A 15,818-nucleotide genomic window follows, 5' to 3' on the forward strand; every position below is an offset into this window, starting at 1 on the left:
GAGCTGTGGGGCCCCAGCAGGCCCCTCGGGCCCTGGGGGGAGGAGGAACCGCTGGGTGAGGGGCGGGTGTGGGGTGAGATAAGGAGGCCCTCCTCAGCACACCCCCTCCTCCTTCCCTCTTGGGCTCCCAAACCAGGCCCCAGGCTTACCTCTGTCAGGAAGCCCTCCAGAACCTCCCGGGAGCTGCCACATGCTGGGCTGTGTGTGTGTCTGTATCTGTAGTGTCCAGAGCTGCCTGGGAGGGAGATACGGGCTCCATCTGACCAGGGCTCCTGTGGGCAGGACCATGTCTCCTCTGTCAGTCCAGGCAGGGACTTGGGAGGGCAGAGCTGCCAACCGGGCGTTCTGGGGATGGGCTATATCTTTCCCCCTTAGCCTGGGTAGGGGGCTCCTGGGGAAGAAACTGGTGCTGTTTCCTCCCTAGCGCTGAGGGTCAAGGGTACAGCCCAGGCTGTGTGGGTTCATCTGGAGCTGGTCCTGGAGCCACTAGGGCCCTCTGACCCCAAGGCACATCTGCTGCTACTCAGGGCTTGTGGGCAGGGAGGAGTCTCAGCTCAGCTCACACCCTAGGCCGGCATGTTTTGTGTGGGTGTGGGTGGGACATGTCAGGGCCCGTGGTTCTTCAGGGACCTGTGTCCCATCACATGTTAGGCTCCTGGGTGTGTCTTCGCTTATGTCTGTGCTGTCAGCAACTGCCTGCCTTAAACCTTGTGGGCAATCAATGAAAGTTTGGGGAGTTGGGTGTTCCCCCATGTGAATGTTCCTCTGTATGTGAGGCTGGGTTTCTTTCATAATGCAGACCCGCACACCCTAGGCTGGAATGAACTGTGGTGGTGTGTTAGCTGCCGGTGTTACCACATGGAGAATTCGGCGTGGCGGTGTGTTGGAGTGTGTGTCTCTATCAAATGGTCAGTGCCTGTTTGTCCTCTGTACCAAGAGGTCCGCGAGTGTGTCTGTATGTTGGGATGTCCGCCACCTGATGACTCTGTTTCCGTGTGTCTGTGTGTGTCTGCCTGGATGTCATTTTGTCCATGGGCACCTCTGTGCCAGTGTGTGTGCCTGTTGTCAGCTTGATTTCGTGGGTCTGTTGTGGCCATGTGTTGCTGCAAATGCTGGAGTTGTCTGTGGGGGTTGAAATCTGTGCACAAACTGAGCACCCCTGTCCCTCAGTCCTTTTTCAGTCTTCCACCATTTCTGTGTTGAAGGCCTTGGGTTTTGTGCCATGTATATGTGTGTGTGTGTGTGTGTGTGTGTGTCTATCAGTTGTCCCCAGCCCCAGTGCCTCCAGCTCTGAGATCTGCCCTCCCACCCTCTCTCCCGTTGGACTTGAGGTGGGAGCTGAAGTAGAGGGCAGGCAGGAACCAGGCATGGAGCCCACCACAGCCAGGAGCCGAGGCCAGGCTGCCACCAGGGCACTGCCTCAGCTTTCCTCCGAGCAAGCGGTAAGCCAGAGCCTCGGTTACATGTAAACACCAGCTGTGTCAAGACAGCGCAGCTTCTTCTAGGTCAACAGACAGCTGTGGGGTTGCTAGGCAACCGCCTGGCTCCCCCCTCTATTAAGCCCCCACCTCCCACTGCCTCTACCTGCAAACCCTCTGCCGGCTCCCCCCACCCCGGGATACTGCCACGCCCCCTCCATGCCAATTAAAACAGCGGGGTTGAGAGGGTAGGGGGTCAAGGCTGAGTGAAAGGGGGGCTCTGGGACTGGGATTAAGGTGTAGGGAGGTGTAACCCTTCTGGTGCCGCTGTCCTCTGGCCCCCAGTCCTCAGCCCACTCTTCCACTCTCCCCTCCTCCTCACCCGTCAGACAAGGGCAGGACTGGAGGGAAGGTAACTGATGCCCCCTGCCAGAACTGGAGAGATGCTGGAAGCAGATGGAAAGTGAGGGGTGCAGACCGTATTAGCGATTGGTCAAGTCTCTTCCCCCTCCCCGTCAAGCCTGGGGAAGACTGGCTGGAGGACCCTCTGGCAACGAAAGGGTTAAATTCCCCCTTTATTTCCACCCTCTCCCAGGATAGCCACCCCCTCCTAGCTACCCTCCCCACCCCCGTTTCCAAGACAGCACCTGCGGTCCCAGCTGCCAATGCCCGTTTGGTGCCCGTGCCCAGGCCAGGCAGCCCCCGCAGCGCCCCAGGCCCTCGCCCTGCGCCGCCTTTCACCTGGCCTGGGCCTCCTCTGGGGGTCCCGCAGCGCCCCCCCTCCCATCCCCGGGCCTCCAGACCGCCCCAGGCCCCAGGCCGGCGGGGTGTGTTGGCTCTCGGAGTAGGGTGCGCGGGCCCAGCCGCGGGGCCAAGGCTACTCTGGCTGAGCGGGAGGAAGGATGGGCGGAGGGAGCGGGCCGGGCAGGGGGCAGCGCCCGTGGCCGCCCCATTAGTATGCGGTCGCGCTCTGTGCTCCATGGCAACCGCTCCCCCCGCGCCGCGCCGGCCAGGCCGCCCCGGGCGCAGCGCGCACCTCTCCTCCCACAGGTGGCGGCGCGCGCGGGCCGGGCACGCTCGCGCGGGCACGCACAGGCGGGGCGCCTGGGGGCGCCCGGGGGCGAGCCATGGGCGCCGGGTGCGCTGGGCCGCCGGGTCCCCGCGCCCGCCGTCCGTGGGCGTGTCCCCAGGTGCTCCAGAGTGAGCCCGGGGTGGGGGGGTAGTGTACCTGAGGATGATCTGCTTGTGCCTGGGTGTGTCCCTCAGCGCGCCTGTTGTGCCTGTGTCTGGTTGTCCTTGAGGGTATTTGCCTGTCTGTGCTCATTTGCCTTCTTACTCCTGATTGTGGCTCTGAGTGTGACTGCCCCAGCGTAACTGTGTGCCTGTGCCTTTGTGTATCTGTGTTTCAGCGTGTGGTTGTGTCTGCCCTCTTTGTGCCTGTGCGCCTGTATGTTCCTTAAGGTGTGTGTGTGTGTGTGTCTGTGTGTATGCCCATGGCCCTGGGTTTTCCTGTGGAAGAATGCCATATGCCTGTGACTGTATATCCGGGTATGCCTAGATGAGTATTTGTCATTGTGTACGTGTGATTTCTTTGCACGTGACCCTCGGTGTTTGGCATCCTTGTGTGTGGTGGGGCGCAGCTGTGTGTTGAATTGTGTACCTGTGTATATGTCCTCCAGAACCTACTTCTCCATGTATGTTGTCGTGTGTTCCTGTAAGCACCCTGAGTTTGTGTCCTGGAGTGTGGCTGTGTCCAGGAGCTCCTGGCTCTGTGCCCTCCTCAACTTCACTCCCTGCTGCCTGAGTGAGCCGACACCTGCTCCCTGAGCACTGGACCCCCTCCTCCCACCTGGCAAGGACAAGGAAGGACACGGAGACAGAGGCAGACATAGAGGCAGAGACAGAGAGACTTGGAAGAGGACACAGAGAGCCAAGCAGGCTGCAGAGGTGGTGACCCAGAGTCATGTGATCAGCCTCAGAGCCCAAAACCCAGAAGAGAGAAACAGAGATCCAAGATTCAGACATTAGAGAGACCCAGAGTCACACAGAGACCCAGAGCACCAAGTCCGGAACTGCTGAAACAGACCAGAGATCAAGGATGTGGCTCCCCAGCCTCCCTCCCTCTCTCCCTCCCTTCCTCCCACTCTAGAGTTTCCAGCCCCAGCTGTGCCTCCTCCACACACCCAAAGCAGAATTCTCTTGGCCCTGGGAGTTTGTGCCCTAGGACTGGAACCCAGCCTCCTCCTCGCTGCAGCTGGCTGTGTGTGTGTGCGTACATGTGTGCGTGTGCACATGCACGCAAGTGCTCCAGTGTGCATGTGCTACCATCTGTGTGCTATTCTTGGCCAGTGCCTACAATGGCACTCAGCCCTCCCAGGGCCATGGGCATACAACTGACATAAACACACACACACACACATCTCTTAAGGAACATACAGGAGCACAGGCACAAAGAGGGCAGATACAACCACATGCTGAAACACAGATACACAAAGGCACAGGCACACACACACCTCCCCCCTCATACACACACACTGTTGTCTGCATTTTCACTGGCCCAGATCATGTACACCTTTATACACATGTCACACAGTCAGCCACACTCATTCACACCCGGAAACATGCCCTCAGTCTCTCTCTCTCTACACATCTATACACAGGGCCAGGTGATCCACCATGCATACAGCAAGTGTCACCTTCTTAAGTTCCCCCAGGCTGCCATTCACCCTTCAGCAACCCCTGAGGGGTTCCCAACCCCTGTCACCCACAGGGAAAGACATAAGAACAAATCTGTCAATTCCATCAGACCATACACACACAGACAGGAACCCCATCTGTCTTGTTCACTGTTGTATCCCCGGGTGCCTGGGACAGTGCCTGGAATCTTGTAGATGCTTAAGAAATATTGGTTGAATGAATGTGTTCACATAGTGTCTCTAACAGTCACTGAGAGAACCCATGGTAATTTACAACCAGTCATTCAGTGAAAAACACTGACGGGTACCCTAGTGTACACACAAAGCGTTTTATGCACACCTAGGACAACACGTTAAATACAGGTGTGTGCACACAAGTGGCTGCTTGTGTGCAAACATTCAGCACAACAGCTAGATTCAAGGTTCTCAACTTTGGCTGCACATTAGAACCACCTGGGGAGCTTTTAAAAATCCCCATGCCCAGGCCCCACCCAGGCCAACAGATAAAATCTCTCTGGGGTGAGAACCACTGATCTAGATGAATGGACTCGAAAATGTTGACGTAAGGGTTATTACCAAGAATGGGGGTAGTGTGGGTTTTCACTTTGAACAGTATAGTGAAACAGACTCCTGAAGGAGATTGCTTGGGTTTCAACCCTGGTGTCCTCATTGAGATGTCTTTGTAAATGACCTCTCTGTACCTGAGTTTCCTGTCTGTAAAATGGGGATGATCTACAATAAAGCCTCATGGGATTGTCATGGGGACAAAATGAGTTTATAGATCTAGTTTAGAACAGTAACTAGTACATAATGTTATGTAATTATTTCTTGATCTTCTATCATTTAAAATTTTAATCATAGAATGGATGAATTTGGGGATTAATTTTATAAGCAAGACCTTTTCCCTTTGTTATGAAAAAGCAATGGTTCAGAGTCAGACTCTGGGTCAACCTACTTCTGCCACCTCCTGTGGGATCTTGGGACAGGTTACTTTGTTTCTCTGAACTTGTCTTCCCATCTGTAAATGAGCTGAGTATTTTTTTCTACCTCAAAGATTGTCCTGAGGAGTAAAAAACCTCAGGGAGGGGCTTAATAAACAGTGGCAAAATCCAAATACCTAGGAGCCAAGTTGCCTTAATGTATTGTGGGATCAGGTGTGGGACGTTGGCTGTGAAGGGCCAAACTTCTGAGCAGGGTCTCTGCTCCCCTTCCTTCAGAAGCCCGAGGGCCCGAGGGCCAAGAGAACCTTCCATCCCAAGGGCTGTGCCCTTGGCCCTGGCAGCTCCCCCTGAGTCTGCTCTCCAAATACACCTCCGGCCCCGCCCTCCTCAGCCCGGACTAAGCCACAGACCCTAGACTGAGACCCCTCCCCTTCCTGGGCTCCAGGAGCCTCCTTTTCACCTTTCAAGGAGCCCCTGTCCTCCTCACCCAGCCTCCCGCCCATCCCGGAAACCACAAGGCCTTCTCTGGGTTCCATCCCTCTCTGGGCGCCCCTCTCTTTTCAGTGAAACCTCACCCTTCCTACAGAGCCCTCTTCGAGTTACAGAGCCCCCTTGCTGGGCTATAATTACCTCCCTCAACTCCCATTTCCTTCCTGGGTCACCCCTCCCCACCCCCACCCCAATTCCTGGGCACACCACGGTTCTGTGTCCTTCTTCCTCTCTCCCTGAGCCCTAACAATGCCTTCCACAGAATAATTCTGTTACCCCCTTCCCCCATGGCACCCCCACCGACCCCCGGCCCTCAGCCCCCGTCACCGGGGCCCCACCCTCTACCCAGCCTGCCCCACCTGGACAGCCTCCCTAGGTCTCCTCTGCTTCCTCAGCAGCCGATGAACGTACTCATTTTCTCCCTGCAGGAGACTCTTGGGGCTGAAAACAAACATCTCAAGGCCTCCCCCGCTGGTCTGGTCGCTTTGAGGCCACCCACCCCTTCCAACCAGCCTGCCCCCGCTCCCCGGCCCCCAGCCCTGGGGTGACTTCATGAAAGCCTTCTTTCCTCCCCAAACAGACAAGTGTCTACTCCACCTGGATCTAGCCACACGTGGCTTCCATCCCCTGGCTCTCTCTCCTTTGGGAACTCCCTGGCTTCTTCTGCCTCGCACCTGGTCTCGGCCTCCAGGAAACCCTCGCCAGGTCTCACCACCCCTGCCAGTCCCACCCCACTGCAGCCTGATGCCTGGGCCCTCACTGCAGGAGGGGGAGTCTTGGGACTGCAAAGGAGGGAGGCTTCGTGGGAGAAATGAACCTTCACATCCACCACAGAGACTGAGGTTTTAGGGGCTGTTACTTGCCCCTGTCTGAACCCTCCGGCGTCTTCTTTCAGATAGGGATGCCCAAAGTTGGGGGGTTTATCTTCTCTCAGATCGAGGGTTCCTCTGACTCTCCCAATGCCTGGGCCATGCTGCTTGGGTGAGGAGCAGGGGCAGGTAGTACGGAGCTGTCCCTTGGGGGTCACCTTGAGCCTCAGCAGGGAGGGCCACAGACATAAACTGGGGCTATGGGAAAAGTTGCCTGCTCAGGACCAGGCAGCCCAATGTGGGCATTATTTGGTCAAGGGCAGCCAAGAGCTCGTCAAGGTCAGGGAGTGGGACACAGCTCGCCCTGCCAGGTCCACCAGAAACAGGCTCAGGATTAGGAGTTTTCTTTTTCCAAAGTTTACAGAAGCTGGGAGGAAATTCAAACCTGGCATTTGGGGTTCAGGGTGGAAAGACAGGGGAAGGCAGAAATATTGGGGTCATTGGCCTAGTCAAACCCTGCAGTTTGCATAGGCAGGTGAAGGTGTGTTGGGGCAAAAAAGTGGGGAAGAGGGGTGCTGGAGACAAAGAAGACCCAGGCCCTGGGGTGAGCAGGAGACACATGAACAGATACTCCAGTCCTTGTGGGAAAAGCGGGTGAACCACAAGGGTGCTTGCCCTTAGGATGGACTGAGTATCTCAAAGACAAGTATCCTGAACCGGAATATAACTGGGGGGCCCAAAGGCTGGGGGGACACAGGACAAATGAAGGGGCTAGAGTCAGAGACCCAGGGCTGAGGATGGAGTGAGGGGGTCGAGAAGCACAGGGGGACCCAAGACCTGATTTATAATGGGGGTTCCTCAGGGAGAGGAAACCTAGGACTTGGGGGATAAAAGGGGTCTCAAATCAGGGGAGACCCAGGACCTAAATCAAAATGAAGCTCTAAAAGGCAGACTCCCTGGCCCTGGGACAGAATGCATCAGGGCCTAGGAAACTTTGGGGCTAAGACTGAGGAGCCCAGAGGCAGGGGAGACCCAAGGCCTGGTGTGCAAAGAGAGGGGCCCAGAGGCAAGTGACACTCATCTCAGGCAGAAGGAAGAACTCTGAGGGAGGGAAAGTGGCGGAAATATTTCAAGTTCTCTGGGGACCCGGTGGATGGTGATGATCCCCAGCTGTCACCCCTTCCATTCTGTCCACCCTCATTCATCCCCTTTCACAAGACACAAGGTTGTTTTTTTGTTTTTTTTGTTTTTTTTTTTTTTTTTTCATTTCTTTTTAATACAAACTTGGATCTTTGGGTGTGTCCTGCCAACAGAAAACAACAACAACAACAGAAGAGAAAACCCAAAAGAGTGAAAAATAAGAAAGAAAGAAAAAAAAAAAGCTCCCGCAAGAGGTTCTTCTCCCTCCCCCCAACCATGCGAATTTGCACACCACGGGACCACAGCAGGTTTACAGAATGCAATATACAATCCACGATTTATAATAAAACAGTATATACAATAAATAGGATATTGTTCATTTTTGTCAAACAACCTGTAGATAAATTTCTCAGTGCATACTTGCAGGGGCTCTGGACACCGTGAGGCCCCGCTCGCAACCTCTTGCACACTCGCGCGCGCTCTCTCTCTCTCTTTTTTTTTGTCTTTTTCTAAAACTGTGTTTTGTTTTTTTAAGTTTTGTACATTTTTAAAAAGTATTTACAATTGCTGGTTTTGTGCAGAAAGGGCTCACCTTCGGCTTCTGCGTGGAGGAGATGGGCGGGGAGGGGCGGGAGCAGGGGACAGGGCTGCAGGGGCTGTGGGGGGGCGGCGGGAGGCAGAGGGGCAGGCAGAGGAGGACGATGTGGACACTGGGAGGGGTCTTGGCGTTGGTTTTCTGAAAGCTGCAAAGAAACACAAGAGAAGAGGCAGAAGTCAGTGGCAGGGACAGACCCTGAGCTCTAGGAACAGGGAGTCTAAGAGCAGGACCCCCCCACCCAGTTCACCCAGAAGTGAACTGCCTTGTTCCTCCTCCCAGAAAATTCCAAACGGCTCCGCTCATGAAACTCTGGCCTGCTTCGAGCTCAATTTCCCCACTGGTAAAACAGGTGTGTCCCCAAGGCCCACGCCACTGAGGGATAAAGGATGGGCTGGATAAGAAGGTGGAGTTTCAGGCAGAGCAACCTGTTAAGAACTTGAGCTCCTGAGTCAGACACAGCTGAGCTCAAACGCTAGCACCTCCATTTCACAGCTCTATGACCTTGGGCAAGTCAGTGGATCTCTGCGGGCCTCAGTTTACTCATCTGTAAAAAGGGGATAACAGAACTATCCTGTGTATTTGCTGGGAAGATTCAGTGGTTTGAGGCAGATTACAGCTGGTCCATAAATGCATCATAAGTGATACTAATTAGCACGAGTCATTATCCTCTTGGGGCTTGGGCCAGCTAGGCTCTCCACGTCTCAATTTCCTAATGTAACAGTAAGTTTAGTAATTCCTCCTACTGAAGCTGTTCTGAGGAATGACATAATGGGAAGACAAGGCCCTAGCACAGCACAGGTGTGAACTGCGGCTTTAATTTTTTCCAAATCCAACCTTCTCCCCATTCCCTACCATTGCCATTCTGTTCCTTACAGAGGTGAGGTGATGAGGAAGTCTGTCGGAATAAAGGAAAAAAGAAGACAACACAATAGCATCTGTGCTGTCTGCAGCCCCTGCCTTCCGGAAGCTCAGAAACTCCCCCAGTCCCTACAATCATCAGACACTAGAGATATGAAGTCACCCACTCCCCTAGATGGTCCTAATTATGTTTGCAGGGCTCTGGGGACCTGATTTCCTATCCAGACCCCCAGCTTTGCTGGGGTGAGCAGGAAGATGTCCAGTGGGAAAGAGGTGATATTCTCAAGACCTCTAGTTACTATCCTGGCTCTTTTGGGGCTCCATCTTCTCAGAGCCCTAAAATTCACGTCTCCTATACTTGGTGAGTGACCATGCCACTGAAAATGGGCAGGCATGGGAGGTGCTAGAACCACCTTCTGAGACTCCTCAGGGAGCCATCCACCCTCCTCCCCCCAACCCCCCCGAAGAACCAGCGGCCACTGAAAGCCTTTCCTCTCTTGTCCTCTTTCTTGGCTTCCCTTTCCAATGGGTCCACATTTAAATTCTGCTCAGCCCTGACTGCTGTCTGCTGGGCAGTCAGCCCCGGGGAAGACTTTTGTCCTGAGGCTGGACTTGCCAGGACTCCCCTCAAGGGCCAGGGGAGCCAGGTGGACCCCTGAGAGGTGGAACAGAATCCCATCCTGGTGCAGCAGCCCAGGTGGCTTGCAGAGGCGTGAGTGGGAGGGCAGGAGCTGTATCTTTGTTAGGCTGTCAGGTCTCCTGCTGGTGGGAGGAGGATGGAAAATTAGCCGCAGGGGTAAGAGGTGTGCTTGTTAGGGTGACAGCTGTATCACAACTGGGGTGGTGGGGACCTGGGGTGCAGTTGGGGTGGGTGCCAGTTCTCCAGTTAGGGGAGTGATAAACGGGTAGGGGGGCACAGGTTCTGTTGGAGGGCTGGGGGCATCTATCTGTAAGACAGCTTTACTGCAGTTGAAGAACAGCTGCCAAGCTAAGGAATGGCCGTTGGGGTGATAGATATGGTGTATTGGGGTGACAAGTGAGGGGGAGATTCAGGACGAGCAGCTCCAAACCACTTAACAAGCAAATTGTACCGAACCCCAGCCTCCCCTGCTTCCCCTAAGGGCCCCAGGGCAGGCTGGGAGCCTCTGCACAAATCCCTGTCGCCCCCGCCCCCCTCCAGCCCTTAGCCACTGCCAGTGACCCTCTCCAAGCCAGGTCTCCATGGTGATCTCAGCCCAGCAGGCAGCTCCTGCCAGAACCATTCCCGTGGTGCCGGCGGCCAGGCAGCGGGGAGGCTTTCTCACCCTCTGCTAAGCCACCGCTGTCTCACCTTCCTCCTCCCGCCACCCTCCCCAGCTTTCATGACTTGGCCAGAATCTGGGGGATGGTGGGGGGTGGGGGATGGGGAGAGAATCAAAACCAGAGGCTCCTGAGCCAGGAAGACAGAGTGCTGTGGCCATGTAGAACCCTGACCTTACTAGGTGCAACTCGCCCCAGCCCAGAACCAATGCTGCTGGGCCAAGCGGCCCAGTGCTGGGCACTGGGGACAAAGCAGAGAGGAAGACGGATCTGGTTCCTGCTCAGGAGGGGCTCACAGAGCAGAGAAGGAAGCAAAGCAGACCCCCAAACCAGGGGATGACAAGGCAGGGAGATGGGGGTATGGCAAGAAAAGCCCTGGGGGGCTCAGGGAACACACTTTACCCAGCTTTGGTGGGAAAGACTGACTCTTCCAACTCACTGCTGAGCAGGGCACCCGGCACATGCTGGGCCAGTGGTACACAGGGACTGAATGACATAGCTGTGACCAGTCTACGTCCGATGGGGGACTCAGGGTCCAGCTCAGGTCTTGCATACCTCCAGACGCCTCCTCAGACCACCCTGTTACCATAGCTACTGGGGCACTTGTCATTCCCTTCCGAGCTCCTCCTGGGCATCCCGGATGCCAGCACGTGGCCAGCGCCCCAGGACACCGGCCATTGTTCACGAGACTTAACCTTTTAGTACCTCCATAATGAAGGGCTGCAGAGCTATATTCCACAGAGCCTAGTGCTCCAGCAGCTTTACCCGGTCTGTGGGGCCAGGTCTCTCAGTGGCCTCTGCCTGTCAGTGGGGGCTGGCACTGGGGACACCAAGGGAGAGCTGAGTTGAGCAGGAATTTAAAATGCTGAAGACCACGGATAAACCAGGTTGTCCAAAGAGAGCTGCTCTCCCCAGCAAAAGGAGCACAAGTTTGTGCATTCACTTAAGCAAACCAGCGGAGGGATAGTCTAAAGTATAGCCCCATCTTCAAGTCTCTACCCTCCAGAAAGGGGGGTCTCAACATCCAATACGACAGTGGAACAGAAGGCGAAGAGTGCATGAGAATTTGAGAGACCGATTTGCTGTGTGACCTAGGTCAAGTCCTTGCCCTCTCTGGGCTTCAGTTTCTATGCAAAATAAGGGGGTTGAACAGGGAATGCGGGAAGATCTTTAGACACTGAGATAATGTGCCAAAGACAAGGGGTCAGAGACAAACCACAGCTGCCCAAAGGTGATCCATCCCTTGAGGTTTTTCAGGCAGTCAGGCCTGCGAGTCCCTTAAATGTGGAGAGTAGACTGCTAACCTGAGACCCAGAACATACCTGGCAGATGGGGATACTCTCAGGTAGGCGGGACCCAGACAGACATCTATTAGGGATAAAGCTTCCAACTGGGGGTGGGTAGCTGTGGCATGGGTGGGTGTGGCTCTCCCTGCCCCAGAGTTTTTCAAAATCCACCCACCAGTGACCAGAGGCATTCCTTAAACTCCAGTTCTGCCAGTCATTCCCTCTTTAGGGACCCTCCCTTGCTTACCCCACTACTGGGCACACGGAGGGATGCCAGTGAGACCAAGCGGGGTTTACACCCATGGCTGCCCACCCAACTTGTGGGACCTTGTGTATATCTCTCACCTCTTGGAGCCTCACACTCCTTACCTCCTTACTTCTGGGAGGAGGCTATACATGTCCCCCTAACACCCATCTCTCTCTTCCCAATGGGAGATGCCTGTGTCAGGACAGGTGTCACCCACAGGTAATGTGTTGGGCATGCAATTGAATGGAAGCTGAGAAGTGGCAAGAACACGGACCTGGGTGATCCCGGCTCTTTGTTTCTGTGATTTCCTGCCTGGGTGGCTGGGTGAGTCCCTCTTCCTCTCTATAAACTTGGAAGGGGCTGCACTGGGAGAACTCCAGGAGCCATGAGAGTTGGAACTGGTTTCATTTACACACCCCACCCTTGCTCCATCCTTGGGAGCACGATGCCTAACCCGTTCTCTCACAGTTCTCCCTGGTCTACATGCCCTTCTTTGACTCAAGGAGGGGGGGAACCCTGACCCTGACCCCTGAAATGTCCCAGGCACGATGAGACACTGAGGGGACAGTGCACAGAAATGAGTAACCCGCCTAAAGGAGCTGATGGCGCAGTGAGGAAGTCATTCCCAGGAAGAGCTGTCACAGCTGCATAAAGGGCTGCAGATTAATTGCGCCTGGGAAGGATCCTGGAACGCTTCTTGGAGGCGGCAGTGTCTGAGTGAAAGATAGGACCTGACAGGTGGGAGATGGATGGTGGCTAGGAAAGGGCGGCCCAGGCCAGGGAACGGCCAACGCAAAGGCACAGGCACGCTGGGGAGGGGCCTGGAAAGCTCCTCCAGACCCCACAGTCTAGGGCTGGGAAGGGAGGCTGTGCGAGCAGGAAGTCGGGGCTGAAGAAGCGGCCTCAAATGCCTAGAACACCAGGATAGGAGGCTGAAGGGCTGAGGATGCAATCAGAAGGTGTTACGCAATGAAGCCACAAGAGCAGATATGTGTGAATCAATTCATCCAGTAAATATTCGGGAGTGGGGAGCTATCCAGACACAGCATCCCACAAAGCTGAAGGATATTTGGCAGCCACAACAGGGGTATGGGCCCCGGGGGAGGGGAGTGGGAGGACAGATATTGGGGAAGAGACCTGCCAGGTGCTGGCTGGGCTGACCCAAGTGGCTGAGCCAAGGTTATAGCTTCCGAAGCCTTGAGTTTGTTCAAGACCCATTTTGCTGCCCCGCCCCCCACCGGAAGCTCTTCCTGCCAGTCCTGCCCCTGGTTCAAGAGGGTGGTCTCTGGTACATCTGGTGGGAGTGTCTCAGTCCCTTCCTTGGTGAGTGATGCCCACATGGATGCTTGTAATGAACACCCGCTTAAAGGCTGCAAACTCCATGAGGGCAGGACACTGCTCATCTTGTTCAGTGGCTCCTTTAGTACCACATGCAATGGCTGGCTCAGGCTAGGTGGTTCATTTGTGTGGGCTGAACCCAGAATTAACCTACTTTCTCCTGCCCTCCGGCACCAACGGAGGGCACATGGTAGCCAAAGTTAGATGACAAAGTGACAAAGAAATCTTTTTTTTCAGATGATCTGGACTGAGACAGAGAACTGGTGTGGGTAACTATGTGCAGAGTTTCCAGCCGACCTGGATCACGCAGCAGTCTGGGGCCTGTTGCCCATCAGGCTTTAGGTCCACTGGGGTGGTCCACTGGGGTGGGACCTGTGACTCACCTTGACTCTGGACACCCCCCAGGGAGGACTCAGCCCCACTGTTAAGGCATGTAACCAGGTGGCATTTCACAGTTTCCCAAACCCAAAGGCCCCAAACCTACACTAGAATACAAGCTCCTTCTAGGAGGGAAGCGGGGAAAGCAGGTGAAGGAGGGCTGGCTACAAGAGTCCTGAGCTTGGAGAAAAGGGTCAGAGGTGTGTGACTCATGCAGACTGCGAGGAGGTATGTTATTCACTCATCTACCAACCACTGATTACGTGCTTCCTGCGTGCCAGGGACTGGGCTAAGTGCTTCACGGGTAATCTCATTTAATTCTCACAAGAGAAGCAGTGAGGTGACATGATTCACCAGGTCACATGGCTGGGAAGGGATGGAATCGGGCTCTGCACAGAGGCCTGTCTGCACCCACAGGCCTGTTCCCAGCCACCACCCTCCAGCCTCCCTGGGTTCTTCCAGGTCCACAGAGATGCGGGGAGATGGGAAAGGAGGGGCCTGAGAGGGGATGCTCACGGAGAGATTACACTTCCAGGAAATAAGGGCTCAGAACAAGAAGGCCTGGCCTGAAAATGGCTGCAGGAGAGGCGAGAGACAGGCCGGGAGAGAGGACAGCACCAGACAGTGGGGAGAGGAGCCCGGGCAAGCCTGCCTGACCCCTGAGGTGTGGGCCTCTTGCTCAGGGCCAGAGGCAACATCAGGTGACCTCTTGAGGTTTCAAGACAGGGAGAGACAAAGCCCAGAGCGGCCAGGGCCTGGCCCAGGTCCGGGCATGCCTGCTGACCCTGGCTGGCTGGTGGCCTTGGAAGCTGCTTCCTGCCCCAGCTGGTATAACCTTGGAGGACCTGTGACATTTCTCTTGGCCTCAGGTCCAGACCCAAGAGGGAATGGGGAGGAGAGGGGGACTCGAGATCCCTGAACACCTTGGAGGGGCCCTTCCCACCCTTGCAGACTGTCCCCAGAGTCTAGAAGGGACTGATCTTCAGCTGTGAGGGCCCAAGGCGGAGCCAGTCTGTCTGGCTCTGCGTTCCATCTAAGGGACTAGAGATGTTTGCCGGCCGGGGCGCCCCCCGCCCCCCTCCCTCCCTGTCAGCTCAGCTCCCAGACAGTCAGGGCCCACATTCCCTGCTCTGGTTCCTCCCAGCTTTCTTCTTCTAACTCACATCGGGATGTGACCTGCCCCTGCCCGCAGTTTCCTCTGCCTGGAACTGCCCTTCCCCCAGTCTCCTGCGTGTCCACATCTTGCCTATCCTTCAAGGTTGAGCTCAGATGCAGCTTCTTTCACAGAACCTCAAAATCCATTTAAAATGTCAGACCCAGACAGAGCTGTGGGGACCATCCAACCACTCCGTCATCTTGCGGGTGGGGGAACAGAGGCGCAGGGGACCAGCAATGCACAGTATCCAGGATCCATGAGGGTGGGGTGCTGGCTTCAAATTCCGACTCTGATGTTTCCTACCCGTGGATTCCCTGGGCAACCTTCGGAGCTGCACCTGCATTCCAAGAGATTTGAATCGCTGATGGAAGAGGCAAGTACCCCGACCCCTCAGGCTGCTGTGAACGGCCAGTGAGGCTGTGTTGTACAAACGGCCCAGCATGAATACATGTCCCTTTTCTTACCAAAGGGACAGAGAGGTGACTTCGGGGCCGTGGCCCACCTTCCTGGTGCACAAGGTTTGCTTTTCCCTACCATCTCATGCCCAGACGCTTGAGGCTCTTTGTGGGCTTGGGTTAGCTTCCATGGGCCCTCGAGGACAGGGGCCGTGCCTGGCATCGGGACAGGCATCAGAGGGTAGGTGGGGGTGATGCTCAAGATGCGAGGTTGAGCTCAGTGACTGCTCCCACACCCGGCCCTGGGTCAAAAGGGCTCGCTGCCCTGCTGGTGAATGAGTGTGTCACTGTCCTTGTTTAAGCCCTCTGTTGACAATGACACTCCCTGTTAACGAGCGCCACTCCCTCTGTTAACTCTTCTTCCTCACCACTCTCCTTCCCTGCATCCCCAACACTTCCTTACTCCCCACAATGCTTTTAATCAGTCCTTGGCACTGGGAGCGGGGGCTGCCTGAGATGAGGGAGTATATGCCATCCTGGATGAAGAAGGGGTGACAGCCTTCCCGCCGTCACGGTCCAAGCCAGCACCACTGCTCGCCTGAGCTACTGCAGCTGGTCTCCCTCCTTGAACACCTGCCTGCTCCGCCACCGCCCGCGGTACCCCAGCTCAGAACCCTTCAATGGTTTCCCATTTGTCTTGGAACAAACTTCAAACTCCTTCCAATGGCTGCATGATCTGGCCCTGCCTCCTCACCCCGTCATTAGTGTTA

At 55.6% G+C, this 15,818-nt stretch overlaps 1 protein-coding gene across 1 annotated transcript in view; it reads right to left on the minus strand.

Annotated features, from left to right (window-relative positions):
* Window positions 1–7,595: 7,595 nt before the first annotated feature.
* Window positions 7,596–15,818, minus strand: part of AHDC1 (AT-hook DNA binding motif containing 1) — a 64,644-nt gene continuing 56,421 nt past the window's right edge. Inside the window, 1 exon segment of the mRNA XM_070383671.1 lies at window positions 7,596–8,236. The gene's annotated coding sequence lies outside the window, so the exon portion shown is untranslated.

Source organism: Bos mutus, chromosome 2 (assembly GCF_027580195.1).
Source record: "Bos mutus isolate GX-2022 chromosome 2, NWIPB_WYAK_1.1, whole genome shotgun sequence".
Classification (NCBI taxonomy): Eukaryota; Metazoa; Chordata; class Mammalia; order Artiodactyla; family Bovidae; genus Bos; species Bos mutus.